We start from the raw sequence: 19,887 nt of genomic DNA on the forward strand, positions 1-19,887 counted from the left end.
GGACACGCCACTTCACTTCTCTGTGCCTCGGTTCCCTCATCGGTAAAGTGGGAATTAAGGCTGTGAGCCCCGCGTTGGACAATCCGATTACCTTGTATCCTCTGCCGCGCTCAGAACAGTGCTTTGCACATAAGAAGTCCTTAATAAATAATACTACATTACATGGAATTATTATTCCAATGGAACTCGTGCAGCCATACCGTAAATGGGGCAGGTGGGTCATTCTGACCTCTCGGACCAAACTCACGACGGCCCCCTCCGCAAAGAGGAACTACACATTCAGGCAACTGCCCACGACCCGACTCAGGATCAAGAAGACAAACTCAGACAGAGCCAAAGCCCCTACCCCCAGAGAGCAATGAAAAGGTCAAAATTAGCCCCCTAACCACACTCACCATGACCCGGCAATATAAAGAGGGCAGGCACTGGTAAGATACTGAAACGGCAGCAACCGGGAGAAGGCCAAACCTCCGGGGGCCTTATATAGAGTAGGGAAAGGTTGGGAATCAATCGCCTGGCAATCCCTTCATTGGGAGCAGCTGAGTAGTGGGCCACCATTGGAGGGGACTGTACCGGTGAGCGGCTCATTCTTTGCAGAACAAATACCGTACCCTCTTGGCATAATGCGTGGGATGTGGAGGAGGGCTCCCTCGGCAAGGGGTGGCATGAAAAACCCAGTGGGGAAGGACCGAAAAGGAATGTCCGGTACTCCAAGGGACCCAGGGAATGGGAGAGCTAGGGTACGGCCTAGCTGATTATTTAAAAAGTAGGAAAAATAAACCGACCAAAAAGTTTCCCGATCCAACATTTTGTCTCCATGAGGAGGGAATTAAATCAAATTTCTTTCGGTTTGGACAGTGAGGACAGTACAAGACTGGAACTGGGACCCTGACGATTTTGAACTGTCTACCCCAAGAGGTGGACCCTGGGAAGAGTGCCTTAAATCCCCCAGGGAAATAAAATTGAAAAAAACCCACGATGGCCCCCAACATAATACAGGGCTTTAAAACATGCCTTAGAAACCTCAGAACCACAAAAGGACCGATATGAAAAAGTAATTGGCGTTTTGATTTAAATTAAATTTATTTAATTTAAGAGGAAATCAAAAAGCCAATGCATCATCTGACTATTAATATCCATGGTGTCCCAGGAAGGGAGGTGGTTCCTTTAGAGGAAGGTCAAAGGGAATTGCCCGCCCGAAAGAATTTTGGTGATTTGTGGATTTTTTGGCATGATCCATCCTCCTTCCTTGTAGCATTGGGGTGGACACAGGGCTAGCCGGGCAACCCAACCGAGTCTGTTCCATTTTCCAGAATGATCTGCATCGATTGTCTAGGAAAGCAAATTACCTCTGGACATCCAGAATATTGATATCCTATATCCTCCCATCGGGAAATCCAAATTACCAGCCAAAAATCTATTTGGGCACCGCTGGGGACCGGAAAACGGTTCAGGCCCCCACACGGTTATTTAAGGTTAACCTATGACCCTGTGGCCCCCAATTGCACTCTCGGGCATATGTGGGCATCGGCTATACACTCGGCCGACGACCACACCTCCCCTTGGAGCCCAAAGCACTCTTTAGGTGATCTACGGGCACCAGATATCTGGAGCCACCCAAAAATCGGTTTTGCGATCGAGGGCACAAATCAACAGATTTGTTCTGCCATGAGCACCAACAAAGCGCTTGCTCTTGCTGGCTTCACATGGGGAGAGTGATTTTCGTTTTAAAAATAGGGAGGTTTTGGATTAAACGCCTTCTGCAGTTGTTCCTTTTTTTATGAGGAGGACTAGATAGAGAAAAAGGGAAAGGAAGCACCAGGAAAAAAAAAGTCTGTAAACTACTCACTTGCAGGGGTTTTCTGGAGGAACAGCCAGGTCTCCCAAGGCTTTGGGTCAGGAATTAATCTAAATAGAAAGACAAAAGTAATTAGAGAAGCAGCTTGTCACAGTGTCAAGAGCGCGGGCTTTGGAGTTACAGGTCATGAGTTCAAATCCCACCTCCACCAATTACCGGCCGTGTGACTTTGGACACGTCACTTCACTGTGCCTCGGTTCCCTCTTCGGTAAAGTGGGGATTAAGGCTGGGAGCCCGGCGTTGGACAATTCGATTACCTTGTAACCTCTGCAGTGCTCAGAACAGTGCTTTGCACATAAGTAGTCCTTAATAAATAATACTACATTACATGGAATTATTATTCCAATGGAACTCGTGCTGCCATACCGTAAATGGGGCAGGTGGGTCATTCTGACCTCTCGGACCAAACTCGAGACGGCCCCCTACGCACAGAGAAACTACACCTACAGGCATCTGCCCACGACCCGACTCAGGATCAACAATACAAACTCAGACAGATATAAAGCCCCTAACCCAGAGAGCAGCAAAAAGGTCAGAATTAGCCCCCTAACCTCACTCACCATGACCCGGCAATACAGAGAAGAGGGCAGGCACTGGTAAGTTACTGAAAGGACAGCAACCGGGAGAAGGCAAAACCTCCAGGGGAAAGTATAAATTGGCGACAAATAGAGACGGTCCCTACCCAACAAAGAGTAGATTTCTAGACTGTGAGCCCGTTGTTGGGTAGGGACCGTCTCTATATGTTGCCGACCTGTATTTCCCAAGCGCTTAGTACAGTGCTCTGCACACAGTAAGTGCTCAATAAATATGATTGAATGAATGAATGATGAAAGAACGGGCTCACAGTCTAGGTTATTGTAGGCAGAACACTGAACTGAGCGACTGGAAGAGTACAGTATAGAATATTGCCCCATTGGTTCACTGCCCACAAGAAGCTTCCAGTCTCCACACAGAGAAAGATCTTAATGCAGTTTGCTGTGGAGTAAATGGCAGAGGATATGGATTGGTATTCATTCATTCATTCAATCGTATTTATTATTATTAGTAGTAGTAATAATAATAATAATTACATTTATTAAGTGCTTACTATGTGCCGAGCACTGTTCTAAGCGCTGTGGAGGTTACAGGTGATCAGGTTGCTCCATGTGGGGCTCACAGTCTTCATCCCCATTTTACAGATGAGGTAACCCAGGCTCAGAGAAGTTAAGTGACTTGCCCAAAGTCACCCAGCTGACAAGAGGCGGAGCCGGGATTTGAACCCATGACCTCTGGTTCCCAAGCCCAGGCTCTTTCCACTGCGCCAGGGTTTACTATGTGCAGATCACTGTACTAAGCGCTAAGTACAATTTGGCAACGAATAGACAAGCCCTAGCCAACAATGGGCTCGTGCTGTGGGGCTGGGGGCTGGATGAGTATCAAAGTGCTTATTGTTGTTCTGTACTTTCTCATGTGCTTAGTACAATGCAATTAGTAAGCACTCAATACATATGATTGAAAGAATATGTAATGCAGGAGGGAGGGTGAATAGAGATAGGGAAGGTTTAAGAGGAAATAAAAAAGCCAATGCATCATCTGACTATTAATATCCATGTTGTCCCGGGAAGGCAGGTGTTTCCTTTTGAGGATGGACAAAGTGAATTTTTTTTTTTGCCCCATCCGCTTTCCTTCCAGCCTTGGGGTGGACACATGGCTAGTCGGGCAGCCCAACCGAGTCTCTTCCATTTTCCGGAGTGATCTCGATCGATTTTCAAGGAACTCCAAGTGTCTCTGGACAGCCAATATATTGATATCCTTTATCGTCCAGTCAAGAAAACCAAATTACCAGCTAAATATAAATTTGGGCACCGCTGGGGACCGAAAACCGGTTTAGGCACCTCCACGGATATGTGACGTTTACCTGTGACCCTGTGGCCCCCAAACGTACTTTTGGGCAAGTGTGGGCCTCGACCGACGCCCCCTCCTCCCCCTGGTACCCAAAGCACTCATTAGGGTATCCACGGGCACCAGAAATCCGTTTGGAGCCTGTGCCTACCAAAAATTCGGTAGTGCCATCGTGGGCACAAAAGAACAGATTTGGTCTGCTGGGAGCACCAACAAACCGTTTGCTCTTGCAGGGTTAATTTGTGATTCCGGCTATCCAGAGGCACTTTGTTTTCCTTGAAAATCGATCGAGATCACTCTGGAAAATGGAAGAGACTCGGTTGGGCTGCCCGACTAGCCATGTGTCCACCCCAAGGCTGGAAGGAAAGCGGATGGGGCAAAAAAAAAAAATTCCCAAAACACGAAAAAATTTTCGGGTCGGAAATTCCTTTTGTCCATCCTCTAAAGGAACCACCTGCCTTCCCGGGACACCATGGATATTAATAAAAAATGATGCATTGACTTTTTGATTTCCTCTTAAATTAATCAAATTTAATTAAAATTAAACAATTAAATTTAAGAGGAAATCAAAAAGCCAATTACTTTTTAATTTCGGTTCCTGTTGTGGTTCTGAGGTTTTAAGGCATGTTTTAAACCCCTCTATACTTTTGGGGGCCATCGTGGATTTTTTTCAATTTTATTTCCCTGTGGGATTTAGGGCACTATTCCCGGGGTCCACTTCTTGGGGTGAACAGATGAAGATCGGCAGGGTCCCAGTTCCAGTCCCGTTGGTTCCTCACTGTCCAAATCGAAACAAATTTGATTTGATTCCCACCTCTTGGGGACAGAATGTTGGATCGGGAAACTTTTAGTATTTTTTTTGCCTTCGTTTTAAATACTCAGCAAGTCCGTACCCTAGCTCTCCCATCCCATGGGTCCCTTGGAGCACCCGAGATTCCTTTTCGGTCCTTACCCACTGGGTTTTCCATGCCACCGGCTGCCGAGGAAGCCCCCCTCCGCCTCCCACGCACTCTCCCGCAAAGGATTAGCGGCTACCGGGGACAGTCTCCTCAAATGGTGGCCCACTGCTCAGCTGCTCCCAATGAAGGGATTGCAAGGAGGTTGAAACCCGCCCCTTAACTACTCTATATCAGGCCCCCGGAAGGTGGGCCTTCTCTCAGATGCTGTCTCTTCAGTACCTTCCTAGTGCCTGCCCTCTTCTCTGTGTTACCGAGTCATGGTGAGTGAGGGTAGAGGGCTTATTTTGACTTTTTCACTGCTCTTTGTGGGTAGGGGCTTCGGCTCTGTCGGAGTTTGTGTTGCTGAGCCTGATTCGGGTCGTGGGCAGATGCTTGTAGGGGTAGCTTCTCTGTGCCGAGGGGGCCGTCTCGGGTCTGGGACCAGAGGACAGTATGACCCACCTGCCTCAGGTACGGTATGGCTGCACCAGTTCCATCAGAATAATAATTCCATATATTATAATAACATTTATTAAGGACTTACTATGTGCAAAGCACTGTTCTAGGCGCTGCAGAGATTACAAAGTAATCGGGTTTTCCCACGGGGGGCTAACAGCCGTAATCCCCATTTTACCGATGAGGGAACCGAGGCACAGAGAAGTGAAGTGACGTGCCCAAAGTCACGCAGCCGGTAATTTGTGGAGGCGGGATTTGAACCCAGGACCTCTGACTCCAAAGCCCGTGCTTTTCCCACTGAGCTACGCTGCTTCTCTAATTCTTATTTTTCTGTCTTTCTTTTTAGATTCATCACTGTCCCAGAGCTTTATGAGACGGGGCTGTTCCTCAGCAAAACCCCTGCAAGTGAGTATCTTACAGCCTTTTTTTCCTGGTGCTTCCTCTCCCTTTTCCCGCATCTAGTCCACCTCATAGAAAAAGGAACAACTATACAAGGCTTTTAAATAAAAGTCCCATAACCTCCTTATTCTTAAAACGAAAATCACTCTCCACAAATTAACCCTGCAAGAGCAAACGGTATATTGGTGCTCCCAGCAGACCAAATCTGTTTTTCTGTGTGTCCTGGATGGCACTACCGATTTTCTGGTGGGCTCAGGGTCCAAACGGATTTCTGGTGCCCGTGGATACCCTATTGAGTGCTTTGGGCACCAAGGGGAGGAGGGGGCGACGGTCGAGGTTAATGCCGATGCCCACACTTGCTCAAAAGTACGTTTGGGTGTCACAGGGAAACCTAACATAACCGTGGGGGTGCCTAAACTGAGTTTCGGTCCCGAGGGGGCCCAAATTGGTTTTTCGGCTGGTAATTTGGTTTTCTTGACGGGAGGATAAAGGATATCAATATTCTGGCTGTCCAGAGGCACTATGATGTCCTTTAAAATCAATCGGGATCACTCTGGAAAATGGAAGAGACTCGGTTGGGCTGTCCGACTAGCCATGTATCCACCCAAAGCCTGGAAGGAAAGTGGATGGGGCATTCAAAAAAATCCCCAAAACACGAAAAAATTTTCGGGCCGGCAATTCCCTTTGTCCATCCTCTTAAGGAACCACCTGCCTTCCCGGGACACCATGGATATTAATAGTCAGATGATGCATTGGCTCTGTGATTTCCCCTTAAATTAATTAAATTTAAGAGGAAATCAAAAAGCCAATTACTTTTTCATTTCGGTTCTGTTGTGGTTCTGGGGTTTCAAAGGCATGTTTTAAACCCCTCTATACTTTTGGGGGACATCGTGGATTTTTTTCAATTTTATTTCCCTGTGGGATTTAGGGTACCCTTCCCGGGGTCCACATCTTGTGGTGGACAGTTGAAGATCGGCAGGGTCCCAGTTCCAGTCCCGTTGGATCCTCACCGTCCAAATCGAAAGAAATTTGTTTTGATTCCCGCCTCCTGGGGACAGAATGTTGGATCGCGAAACTTTTAGTTTTTTATCCTTCCTTTGAAATAATCAGCTAGGCCGTACCCTAGCTCTCCCATCCCCTATGTCCCTTGGAGCACCCGAGATTGGTTTTAGGTCCTTCCCCACTGGGTTTTCCATGTCACCGGCTGCCGAACAAGCCCCCCTACGCCTCCCACGCACTCTGCCAAGCAGGCATGGTGCTTGTTCTACAAAGGATGAGAGGCTCCCGAGCACATCCCAATCAAGGGATTGCCAGATGGTTGTGCCCCTTCCCTTCCCTTCTCTATATAAGGCCCATGGCGGGTGGGCCTTCTCTCAGCTGCTGCCTCTTCAGTGCTTTCCCAGTGCCTGCCCTCCTTTCTGTGTTCCCGGGTCATGGTGAGTGAGGGTAGGGGGCTTAATTTGACTTTTCCACTGCTCTCTGGGGGTAGGGGCTTCGGCTTTGTCGGAGTTTGTGGTGTTGAGCTTGAGTCGGGTCGTGGGCACATGCTTGTAGGGGTAGCTTCTCTGTGCGGAGGGGGCCGTCTCGGGTCTGGGACCAGAGGCCAGGATGACCCACCTGCCTCAGTTACGGTATGGCTGCACCAGTTCCATCGGAATAATAATTCCACATATTATAATAGCATTTATTAAGCACTTACTATGTGCAAAGCACTATTCAAAGTGCTGCAGAGGTTATAAGGTAATCGGGTTGTCCCACGGTGGTTCACAGCCTTAATCCCCACTTTACCGATGAGGGAACCGAGGCACAGTGAAGTGACGTGCCCAAAGTCACACAGCCGGTAATTGGTGGAGGTGGGATTTGAACCCAGGACCTCTGTCTCAAAACCCCGTGCTCTTACCACTGAGCCACGCTGCTTCTCTAATTCTTATTTTTCTGTCTTTCTTTCTAAATTCATCACTGACCCAGAGCCTTGGGAGACGTGGCTGTTCCTTAACAAAGCCCCTGCAAGTCAGTAGCATACGGACTTTTTTTTCTTGGTGCTTCCTCTCCAATTTCCCGCATCTAGTATTCCTCACAAAAAGGAACAACTGTACAAGGCTTTTAAACAAAACCCCACAACCTCCCTGTTGTTAAAACGAAAATCATTCTCCACAAATTAACCCTGCAAGACCAAACCGTTTGTTGGTGCTCCCGGCCGACCAAATCTGTTTTCTTGTGCGCACGATGGCACTACCAATTTTTTGGTGGGCACAGGGTCCAAACGGATTTCTGGTGCCCGTGCATACACTGAGTGCTTTGGGCAACAAGGGGAGGAGGGGGTGTAGGTCGAGGGTATGGTCGATGCCCACACTTGACCAAAAGTATGTCTGGGGGCCACAGTGTCACAGGTAAAACTCACAACGGTGGGATTGCCTAAACTGGTTTTCGGTCCCCCGCTGTGCCCAAATTGAATTTTGGCTGGTACTTTGGTTTTCTTGACGGGACGATAAAGGATATCCATATTCTGGCTGTCCAGAGGCACTTCCAGTTCCTTGAAAATCGAACGAGATCACTCTGGAAAATGGAAGATACTCGGTTGGGCTGCCCGACTAGTCATGTGTCCACTCCAAGGCTGGAAGGAAGGTGGATGGGGCATTCCAAAAAATCGCAAAAACACGAAAAAATTTTCGGGCCCGCAATTCACTCTGTCCATCCCCTAAAGGAACCACCTACCTTCCCGGGACAACATGGATATTAATAGTCAGATGATGCATTGGCTTTTTCATTTCCTCAAATTAATTAAATTTAAAAGGAAATCAAAAAGCCAATTTCTTTTTCATTTTGGTTCCTGTTGTGGTTCTGGGGTTTCTAAGGCATGTTTTAAACCCCTCTATACTTTTGGGGGCCGTCGTGGGTTTTTTTCAATTTTATTTCCCTGTGGGATTTAGGGCACTCTTCGCGGGGTCCACCTCTTGGTGTGGACAGTTGAAGATCGACAGGGTCCCAGTTCCAGTCCCGTTGGGTCCTCACTGTCCAAATCGAAATAAATTTGATTTGATTCCCGCCTCTTGGGGACAGAATGTTGGATCGGGAAACTTTTAGTTTGTTTTTTTTCCCTTCCTTTGTAATAATCAGCTAGGCCGTACCCTAACTCTCCCATCCCCTGTGTCCCTTGGAGCACCAGAGATAACTTTTCGGTCCTTTCCCACTGGGATTTCCATGCCACCAGCTGCCGAGGAAGCCCCCCCTCGGCCTCCCACGCACTCTGCCAAGCATGTATGGTGTTTGTTCTGCAAAGGATGAGCGGATCAATCAATCAATCAATCAATCGCATTTATTGAGCGCTTACTGTGTGCAGAGCACTGTACTAAGCGCTTGGGATGTACAAGCTGACAACATATAGAGACAGTCCCTACCCAACAGTGGGCTCACAGTCTAGAAGGGGGAGACAGAGTACAAAACCAAACATACTAACAAAATAAAATGAATAGAATAGATAGGTACAAGTAAAATAAATAAATAAATAGAGTAATAAATATGTACAAACATACATACATATATACAGGTGTTGTGGGTAAGGGAAGGAGGTAAGATGTGGGGGATGTAGAGGGGGTCGAGGGGGAGAGGAAGGAAGGGGCTCAGTCTGGGAAGGCCTCCTGGAGGAGATGAGCTCTCAGTAGGGCCTTGAAGGGAGGAAGAGGGCTGGCTTGGCGGATGGGCAGAGGGAGGGCATTCCAGGCCCGGGGGAGGACGTGGGCCGGGGTCGACAGAAGGGCTGAGTAGGTGCGAATGAGGCTGTCGTTACTGTAACTTGGTGATAACAAGGGCCTTTTTCCCGCGGTGGGGGGCGGGGAGGGGGGAATCAGTCAAGACCGTACCCGGAAGGGGGGCTGGGGGGCACTATTAGGAAGGTCGCTTTAGTGGAGGGGTTGGGGTGGAAGCAGGGGGCGTCTATGGCGGCGCTCTGAGGAGAGGATCCTTCCGGGAGCAGCGGGGGCCACGAGGTGTGATGGCGGGCGGGCCTCTCGGGAACGGAGTCCCGGGCGTCCATGGCGGGCCTCTCGGGCGCTCTGAGGAGAGGACTCTTCCGGGAGCAGCGGGGTCCATGCGGTGTGATGGCGGGTGGGCGAGCCTCTCGGGAACGGAGTCCCGGGCGTCTGTGGCGGCACTCTGAGGAGAGGATCCTTCCTGAAACAGCGGGGGCCACGCGGTGTGATGGCGTTAGTGCGGGCCTCTCGGGAACGGAGTCCCGGGCGTCTATGGCGGCGCGCTTTGAGAAGAGCATCCTTCCGAGTGCAGAAGGCCGCGCGGTGTGATGGCGGGCGGGCCTCTCGGGCACAGTCCCCTCCAATGGTGGTCCACTGCTCAGCTGCTCCCAATTAAGGGATTGCCAGGCGATTGAGCCCCGCCCCATCCCTACTTTATATAAGGCCCTCGGAAGGTGGGCCTTCTCTCAAATCCTGCCTCTTCCGTACCTTCCCAGTGCCTGCCCTCCTCTCTGTGTTTCCGGGTCATGGTGAGTGATGGTTGGGTGCTTATTTTGACTCTTTCACTGCTCTCCTGGGTTAGAGGCTTCGGCTCTGTCGGAGTTTGTGTTGTTGAGCCTGAGTCGGGTCGTGGGCAGATGCTTGTTGGGGTCGCGTCTCTGTGAGGAGGGGGCCGTCTCGGGTTTGGGCCCAGAGGACAGGATAACCCACCTGCCTCAGTTATGTTATGGTTGCATCAGTTCCATCGGAATAATAATTCCATCTATTATAATAGCATTTATTAAGCACTTACTATGTGCAAAGCACTGTTCTAAGCGCTGCAGAGGTTACAAGGTAATCGGGTTGTCCCACGGCGGGGTCCCAGCCTTAATCCCCACTTTACCGATGAGGGAACCGAAGCACAGCGAAGTGAAGTGACGTGACCGAAGTCACACAGATGGTAATTGGTGGAGGCGGGATTTGAACCCAGGACTTCTGACTCCAAAACCCGTGTCCTTTCCACTGAGCCACGCTGCTTCTCTAATTCTTATTTTTCTGTCTTTCGATTCATCACTGACCCAGAGCATTGTGAAACGTGGTTGTTCCTCAACACATCCCCTGCAAATGAGTAGCATACAAAAAATTTTTTTCCTGGTCTCTTCAACACCAAATCTCTCCTCGACCCGCTCCAGTCTGTCTTCCGTCCCCTACATTCCACGGAAACCGCCCTCTCAAAGGTCACCAGTGACCTCCTGCCTGCCGAATCCAACGGCTCATACTCTATCCAAATCCTCCTCGACCTCTCAGCTGCCTTTGACACTGTGAACCACCCCCTTCTCCTCAACACGTTATCCAACCTTGGCTTCACAGACTCCATCCTCTCCTGGTTCTATTCTTATCTCTCAGGTCGTTCATTCTCAGTCTTTTGCAGGCTCCTCCTCCCCCTCCCATCCCCTTACTGTAGGGGTTCCCCAAGGTTCAGTTCTTGGTCCCCTTCTGTTCTCGATCTACACTCACTCCCTTGATGACCTCATTCGCTCCCACGGCTTCAACTATCATCTCTACGCTGATGACACCCAAATCTACATCTCTGCCCCTGCTCTTTCCCCCTCCCTCCAGGCTCGCATCTCCTCCTGCCTTCAGGACATCTCCATCTGGATGTCTGCCTGCCACCTAAAACTCAACATGTCCAAGACTGAACTCCTTGTCTTCCCTCCCAAACCTTGCTCTCTCCCTGACTTTCCCATCACTGATGACGGCACTACCATCCTTCCCGTCTCACAAGCCCGCAACCTTGGTGTCATCCTCGACTCCGCTTTCTCATTCACATCTCACATCCAAGCCGTCACCAAAACCTGCCGGTCTCAGCTCCGCAACATTGCCAAGAATCGCCCTTTCGTCACCATCCAAACCGCTACCCTGCTCGTTCAAGCTTTCATCCTATCCCATCTGGACTACTGCATCAGCCTCCTCTCTGATCTCCTATCCTCGTGTCTCTCCCCACTTCAATCCATACTTCATGCCGCTGCCCAGATTGCCTTTGTCCAGAAACGCTCTGGGCATGTTACTCCCCTCCTCAAAAATCTCCAGTGGCTACCAATCAATCTGCGCATCAGGCAGAAACTCCTCACCCTCGGCTTCAAGGCTCTCCATCACCTCGGCCCCTCCTACCTCACCTCCCTTCCCTCCTTCTACAGCCCAGCCTGCACCCACCGCTCCTCTGCCGCTAATCTCTTCACCGTGCCTCGTTCTCGCCTGTCCCGCCGTCGACCCCCGGCCCACGTCATCCCCCTGACCTGGAATGCCCTCCCTCCCAAAATCCGCCAGGCTAGCTCTCTTCCTCCATTCAAGGCCCTACTGAGAGCTCACCTCCTCCAGGAGGCCTTCCCAGACTGAGCCCCTTCCTTCCTCTCCCCCTCGTTCCCTTCTCCATCCCCCGATTGACCTCATTCCCTTCCCCATAGCACCTGTATATGTGTATATATTTGCACATATTTATTACTGTTTTTAATTTATTTTACTTGTACATATCTATTCTATTAATTTTATTTTGCTAATATGTTTGATTTTGTTCTCTGTCTCCCCCTTCTAGACTGTGAGCCCACTGTTGGGTAGGGGCCGTCTCTATATGTTGCCAACTTGTACTTCCCAAGCGCTTAGTACAGTGCTCTGCACACAGTAAGCGCTCAATAAATACGATTGATTGATTGATTGATCCTGGTGCTGCTTCTTCCTGTTCCCGCATCTAGTCCTCCGCATAAAAAAGGAACAACTGTATAAGGCTTTGAAAAAAAAACCCCACAACCTCTCTATTAAAACAAAAATCACTCTCCCCAAATTAACCCTGCAAGAGCAAACGGTTTGTTGGTGCACTCGGCAGACGAAATCAGGTTTTTTTTTTTGCCCACAATGGCATTACCTATTATTTGGTGGGCACAGGGTCCAAACGGATTTCCGATGCCCGTGGATAGCCTAATGAGTGATTTGGGCACCGAGGGGAGGAGGGGGCGTCGGTCGATGGTATTGTCGATGCCCACACTTGCACAAAAGTACGTCAGGGGGCCACAGGGTCACAGGTAAAGCTCACATAACCGTGGGGGTGCCCAAACTGGTTTTCAGTCCCCAGCAGTGCCCAAATTGATTTTGATTTTTGGCTAGTAATTTGGTTTTCTTGACGGGACGATAAAGAATATCAATATTCCGGCCGTCCAGAGGCACTTTGATTTCCTTGAAAATCGATCGAGATCACTCTGGATAATGGAAGATACTCGGTTGGGCTGGCCGACTAGCCATGTGTCCACCTCAAGGCTGGAAGAAAGGTGGATGGGGCATTAAAAAAAATCCCCAAAACACGAAAAAATTTTCGGGCCGGCAATTCCCTTTGTTCATCCTCTAAAGGAACCACCAGCCTTTCCGGGACACCATGGATATAAATAGTCATTTGATGCATAGGCTCTTTGATTTCCTCTTAAATTAATTAAATTTAAGAAGAAATCATAAAGCCAATTACTTTTTCATTTCGTTTCCTGTTGTGGTTCTGGGGTTTCTAAGACATGTTTTAAACCACTAATATTTTGGGGGCCATAGTGGATTTTTTTCAATTTTATTTCCATGTGGGATTTAGGGCACCCCTCCCGAAGTCCACCTCTTGGGGTGGACAGTTGAAGATCGGCAGGGTCCCAGTTCCAGTCCCGTTGGGTTCTCACTGTCCAAATCGAAAACAATTTGATTCCCGCTTCTTGGGGACAGAATGTTGGATCGGGAAACCTTTAGTTTGTTTATTTTTTCCTTCCATTGAAATAATCAGGTAGGCCGTACCCTAGCTCTCCCATCTCCTGGGTCCCGAGGAAGCCCCCCTTCGGCTCCCATGCACTCTGCCAGGCAGGCATGGTGTTTGTTCTGCAAAGGATGAGCGGCTTCCGGGCACATTCCCCTCCAATGGTGGCCCACTGCTCAGCTGCTCCCAATCAAGGGATTGTCAGGCTGTTGAGCCCCGCCCCCTCACTATTCTATATAAGGCGCCCGGAGGGTGGGCCTTCGTTCAGGTGCTGCTTCTTCCGTAACTTCCCAGTGCCTGCCCTTCTCTCTGTGTTCCCGGTTCATGGTGAGTGAGGCTAGGGGCCTTATTTTGACTTTTCCACTGCTCTCTTGGGGTAGGGGCTTCCGCTCTGTCGGAGTTTGTGGTGTTGAGCCTTTGTCGGGTCGTTGGGGTAGCGTCTCTGTGCGGAGGGGGCCGTCTCGGGTCTGGTCCCAGAGGACAGGATGACCCACCTGCCTCAGTTACGGTATGGCTGCACCAGTTCCATTGGAATAATAATTCCATCTATTATAATAGCGTTTCTTAAGCACTTACTATGTGCAAAGCACTGTTCTAAGCACTGCAGAGGTTACAGGGTAATCTGGTTGTCCCACGGGGGGCTAACAGCCTTGATCCCCACTTTACCGATGAGGGAACCGAGGCACAGAGAAGTAAAGTGACGTGCCCAAAGTGACACAGCCGGTAACTGGTGGAGGCGGGATTTGAACAGAAGACCTCTGACTCCAAAGCCATGGATCACCTGACTATTAATATCCACGGTGTCCCGGGAAGGAGGGGGTTCCTTTAGAGGATGGACAAAGGGAATTGCCGGCCCGAAAATTTTTTCGTGTTTTGGGGAATTTTTTTAATGCTTCATCGCCGTTCCTTCCAGCCTTGGGGTGGGCACATGGCTAGTCGGGCAGCCCAACCGAGTTTCTTCCATTTTCCAGAGTGATCTCGATCGATTTTCAAGGAAATCAAAGTGCTTCTGGACAGCCAGAATATTGATATCCTTTGTCGTCCCGTCAAGAAAACCAAATTACCAACCAAAAATCAATTTGGACACCGCTGGGGACCGAAAACCAGTTTAGGCACCCCCACGGTTATGTGAGGTTTACTTGTGACTCTCTGGCCCCCCAAACGTACTTTTGGTCAAGTGTGGGCATCGACAATACCCTCGACCGACGCCCCCTCCTCCTCTTGGTGTCCAAAGCACTCATTGGGGTATCCACTGGCGCCAGAAATCCATCTGGACCCTGTGCCCATCAAAAAAACGGTAGTGCCATCGTGGGCGCAAAAAACATAATTGGTCTACCCGGAGCACCAACAAACTGTTTGCTCTTGCAGGGTTAATTAGTGGAGAGTGATTTTCATTTTAACAATAGGGAGGTTGTGGGGTTTGTGTTTAAAAGCCTTGTACAGTTGTTCCTTTTTTATGAGGAGGACTAGATGCGGGAAAAGGGAGAGGAAGCAACAGGAATGAAAAAGTCTGTAAGCTACTCACTTGTAGGGGTTTTGTGGAGGAACAGCCACGTCTCCCAAGGCTCTGGGTCAGCGATGAATCCAAAAAGAAAGAAAGAAAAATAAGAATGAGAGAAGCAGCGTGGCTCAGTGGAAAGAGCGCGGGCTTTGGAGGCAGAGGTCCTGGGTTCAAATCTCGCCTACACAAATTACAGGCTGTGTGACTTTGGGCACGTCACTTCACTTCTCTGTGCCTCGGTTCCTCATCGGTAAAGTGGGGATTAAGGCTGTGAGCCCCCACGTGGGACAACCCGATTTCCTTGTAACCTCTGCAGCGCTTAGAACAGTGCTTTGCACATAGTAAGTGCTTAATAAATGCTATTATAACAGATGGAATTATTATTCCGATGGAACTGGTGCAGCCATACCGTAATTGAGGCAGGTGGGTTATCCTGTTCTCTGGGCCCAAACCCGAGACGGCCCCCTCCGCACAGAGAGGCTACCCCAACAAGCATCTGCCCACGAACCGACTCAGGCTCAACACCACAAACTCCGACAGAGCCGAGGCCCCTACCCCCCGAGAGCATTAAAAAAGTCAAAATAAGCCCTATACCCTCACTCACCATGAACCGGGAACACAGAGAGGAGAGAAGTTACTGAAGAGGCAGCACCTGAGAGAAGGTCCACCCTCCGGGGGTCTTATATAGAGTAGGGAAGGGGCGGGGCTCAACCGCCTGGCAATCCCTTGATTGGGAGCATCTGAGCAGTGGGCCACCATTGGAAGGGACTGTGCCCGGAGCCGCTCATCCTTTGCAGAACAAACACCCTGCCCGCTGGCAGAGTGCGTGGGAGGCGAAGGGGGGCTTCCTAGGCAGCCGGTGGCATGAAACACCCAGTGGGGAAGGACCGAAAGGGAATCTCGGGTGCTCCAAGGGGCCCAGGGGTTGGGAGAGATAGGGTAAGGCCTAGCTAATTATTTAAAAGGAAGGAAAAAACCCAAAGTTTCCCGTTCCAACATTCTGTCCCCAAGAGGTGGGAATCAAATCAAATTTCTTTCGATTTGGACAATGAGGACCCAACGGGACTGGAACTGGGTCCCCGACGATCTTCAATTGTCAACCCCAAGAGATGGACCCCGGGAAGAGTGCCCTAAATCTCACAGGGAAATAAAATTGAAAAAAATCCACGATGGCCCCCAACAGTATAGAGGGAAAACATGCCTCCCCAGACTGGGCCCTCCTCTCCTTTTCTTTCACCCTCTTCTGCGCCGCTCTTTCTTGCTCCTTCATTCATCCCCCCCCGCATCCCCACAGCATGTGTGTTGATATCTTGCACCTGGAAGCAGCGTGGCTCAGTGGAAGGAGCCCGGGCTTTGGAATCAGAGGTTATGGGTTCAAGTTCCGGCTCCGCCACATGTCAGCTGGGTGACTTTGGGCAATTCACTTCACTTCTCTGGGCCTCAGTTACCTCATCTGTAAAATGTGGATGAAGAATGTGAGCCCCACGTGGGACAACCTGATCACCTCGTAACCTCCCCAGTGCTTAGGACAGTGCTTTGGACATAGTAGAGCTTAATATATGCCATTATTATTATTATTATATCTGTGTGCATATATATAATACACATATAAAATATGTATCCATAATTTATTTATTTATGTGAATATGTCTCCCCCTCTAGACTGTGAGCGAATTGTGGGCAGGAATGTGTTTGTTTTCCGTTATAGTGTACTCTCCTAGTGCATGGTACTCTGTTTTGCACACAGAAAGCGCTCAATAAATATGATTGAATGAATGAATGAATGAAAGTGCTGTGGGGTTGGGAGAGAGGATGAAGAAAAAGGAGCAAGTCAGGGCGATGCAGAAGGGGAATGGTGAAGAGGAAAGTAGGGCTTATCAGGGAAGGACTCTTGGAGGAGATTCATTCATTCATTTAATTGTAATTCATTCATTCCATTGTAAAACCTGGCCCCAGACCATCTCCCTGCCTGATTGATGGACAGCTGCTGCTCAGGGTCCCAGAACTCTGATCTCTGCCCCCTTAATAATAACAATAATAATTCTGGTATTTGTTAAGTGCTTACTAAGTACCAAGCACTTTTTTAATGGCATTTAGTAAGCACTTACTATATGCAAAGCACTGTTCTAAGCGCTGGAGATGTTACAAGGTGATCAGGTTGTCCCACGTGGGGCTCAAAGTCTTGATCCCCATTTTACAGGTGAGGTAACTGAGGCACAGAGAAGTTAAGCCATGCTGCTTCTCTAATCACTGTTCACTATTCACTCTTCTAAGCACTGGGGTGGGTAGAAAAATGCAATCAGGTTGAGCACAGTCCTATCCCACTTGGGGCTCCCAATCTCAATCCCATTTCACTGATGAAGTAACTGAGACGCAGATAGGTGAAGTGATTTGCCCAAAGTCACACAGCACACAAGTGGCAGAGCCGGGATTAGAACCCACAACCCCCAACTCCCAAGCCCGTGCTCTTGCCACTAGACCCTCCCCTTGCCTGCTTGACAGACGGCTGCTGCTGGAAACTGTCCCCTTGCCCCAACTCCACTTACAGGGCTCTAGGAACCCACCTGGAGGAAGCCAGTGACAAGGAGGAAGTTCATTCATTCAACTGTACTTATTGAGTGCTTACTGTGTGCAGAGCACTGTACTAAGTACCTGAGGAAGTACAATACAGCAATAAAGAGAGACATTCCCTGCCCACAACGAGCTCACAGTCTAGAGGTGGGGAGGTAGACATCAAAACAAGTAAACAGACATCAGTATAAATAAATGAAATTACAACTATGTACACAAGTGCTATGGGGCAGGGAGTAAGGGAAGAGCAAAGGGAGTAAGTCAGGGTGACATGGAAGGGAATAGGAGATGAGAAAATGTGGGGCTTAGTCTGAGAAGCCCTCTTAGAGGAGATGTGCCTTCAGTAAGACTTTGAAGATGGGGAGAGTAATTGTCTGGCGGGTTTGAGAAGGGAAGGAGCTCCAGGCCTTGGATCATGGGTCGGCGGCGAGACAGGCAAGATAGAGGCATGGTGAGAAGGTTAGCATCAGAGGAGTGAAGAGTGCAGGCTGGGTTGTAGAAGGAGAGTGGTGAGATGAGTTAGAAGGGGGCAAGGTGATGGAGTGCTTTAAAGCTCATGGTGAGGAGATTTTGCTCGATATGGAGGTGGATAGGTAACCACTGGAGATATTTGAGGAGGGGGGTGAAATACCCTGAACGATTCTGTAGAAAGATAATATGGGCAGCAGAGTGAAGTATGGATTGGAGTGGGGGAATAGAAGGAGGATGTTCGGTCAGAAAGGAGGCTGATGAAGTAATCTAGGTGGGATGGAGTGAGTGATTGTACTAACCTGGTAGCAGTGTGGATGGAGAGGAAAGGGTGTATTCTAACAATGTTAAGAGGAGACCGACAGGATTTGGTGACAGATTGGATATGTGGATTGAGTAAGACAGAGGGGTCAAGGATAATGCTGAGATTCTGGGCTTAAGGAGGAAGGATGGTGGTGCCACCTACAGTGATGTGAAAGGCCAGGAGAGAACAAGGTTTGGGTGGGAAGATAAGGAGCTCTGTGTTAGACATGTTAAGTTTGAGGTGATGGGAGGACATTCGAGGTAGTGATATCTTGAAGACAGGGGCAGATGCGATCCTGGAGAGAGGGAGAGAGATCAGGGAGAAGATGCAGATTTGGGTATCATCTGCATAGAGATTGTAGTTGAAGCCATGGAAGTGAATGAGTTCTACAGGAAAATGACTGTAGATGGAGAATAGAAGGGGACCCAGAACTGAACCGTGATGGGCCCCCACGGAAAGGGAGTGGGAGGGAGAGGAGGAGCTCGCGAAAGAGACTGAGAATGAACGGCCAGCGAGATAAGAGGAGAACCAGGAGAGACGTTGCAGTGGTCTCAATGATTGGCAGGAAAACTTAGCACAAGTTTCCTGGCAGGGTCGGGTGTAGGACCAGGTCAGTTTGCTTCAGGCAGAGCGGGATCCCAAGCTGAATTTCTTCTAGGAAAACAGTGGAAATTCAGAATAAAGAAGCAGCATGGCCTAGTGGATAGAGCCCGGGCCTGGAAGTTAGAAGGACCTGGATTCTAATCCCAGCCCGGTCACCTGTCTACTGCGTGACATTGGTTAAGTCACATCATTTCTCTGGACCTCAGTTCCTTCATCGGCAAAATGGGGATTAAGACTTAAAGCCCCAGGTGGGACAGGGACTGTGTCCCAGTTGATTAGCTTATATCCACCCCAGTACAGTACCTGGCACAGAGCAAATGATTAACAAATGCCTTAAGGAAAAAAAAAGTGCTTAACAAATATCATTCATTCATTCGATCGTATTTATTGAGCACTTACTGTGGGCAGAGCACAGTACTTGGGAAGTACAAAATGGCGACATATAGAGGTGGTCCCTACCCAACAATGGGCAAGAGCTTAGTCCAGTGCTCTGCACATAGTAAGGGCTCAATAAATATTGATTGATTGATTGGCACATAGTAAGCAATTAACAAATACTGTAAGACAAAAGAGATGAGCTTAAAGAATACCAACTGCTTAGTCCAGTGCTCTGCACATAGTAAACACTTAATATATATCATTGATTGATTGATTGGCATATAGTAAGCACTTAACAAATATCATAAAAAAAAGAAAGTCGGGTTTTTTGCCACCCTGGCTCCTCTCCTGGGACAGATAAAGTTTTGGGTGCAGCCCAGTGACAATGGGAAAATGGGCCAATCGTGGAAGTTGGCACAGACTAATGGCCAAAGCCTGGGCCTGATAGAAAATATGACAGTAAGTTTTTTAAGGGCAGGGATCAAGTTTCCCAACTCTACCATACTCTGTATTGCAGTATACCAAGCAGCATGGTTCAGTGGAAAGAGCACGGGCTTTGGAGTCAGAGGTCATGGGTTCAATCAATCAATCAATCGTATTTATTGAGCGCTTACTGTGTGCAGAGCACTGTACTAAGCGCTTGGGAAGTACAAGTTGGCAACATATAGAGACAGTCCCTACCCAACAGTGAGCTCACAGTCGAATCCCAACTTCGCCACATGTCTGCTGTATGACCCTGGGAAAGTCACTTAACTTCTCTGAGCCTCAGTTATCTCATCTGTAAAATGGGGATTAAGACTGTGAG

Source organism: Tachyglossus aculeatus, unplaced genomic scaffold, assembly GCF_015852505.1.
Source record: "Tachyglossus aculeatus isolate mTacAcu1 unplaced genomic scaffold, mTacAcu1.pri scaffold_122_arrow_ctg1, whole genome shotgun sequence".
NCBI classification, from domain to species: Eukaryota; Metazoa; Chordata; class Mammalia; order Monotremata; family Tachyglossidae; genus Tachyglossus; species Tachyglossus aculeatus.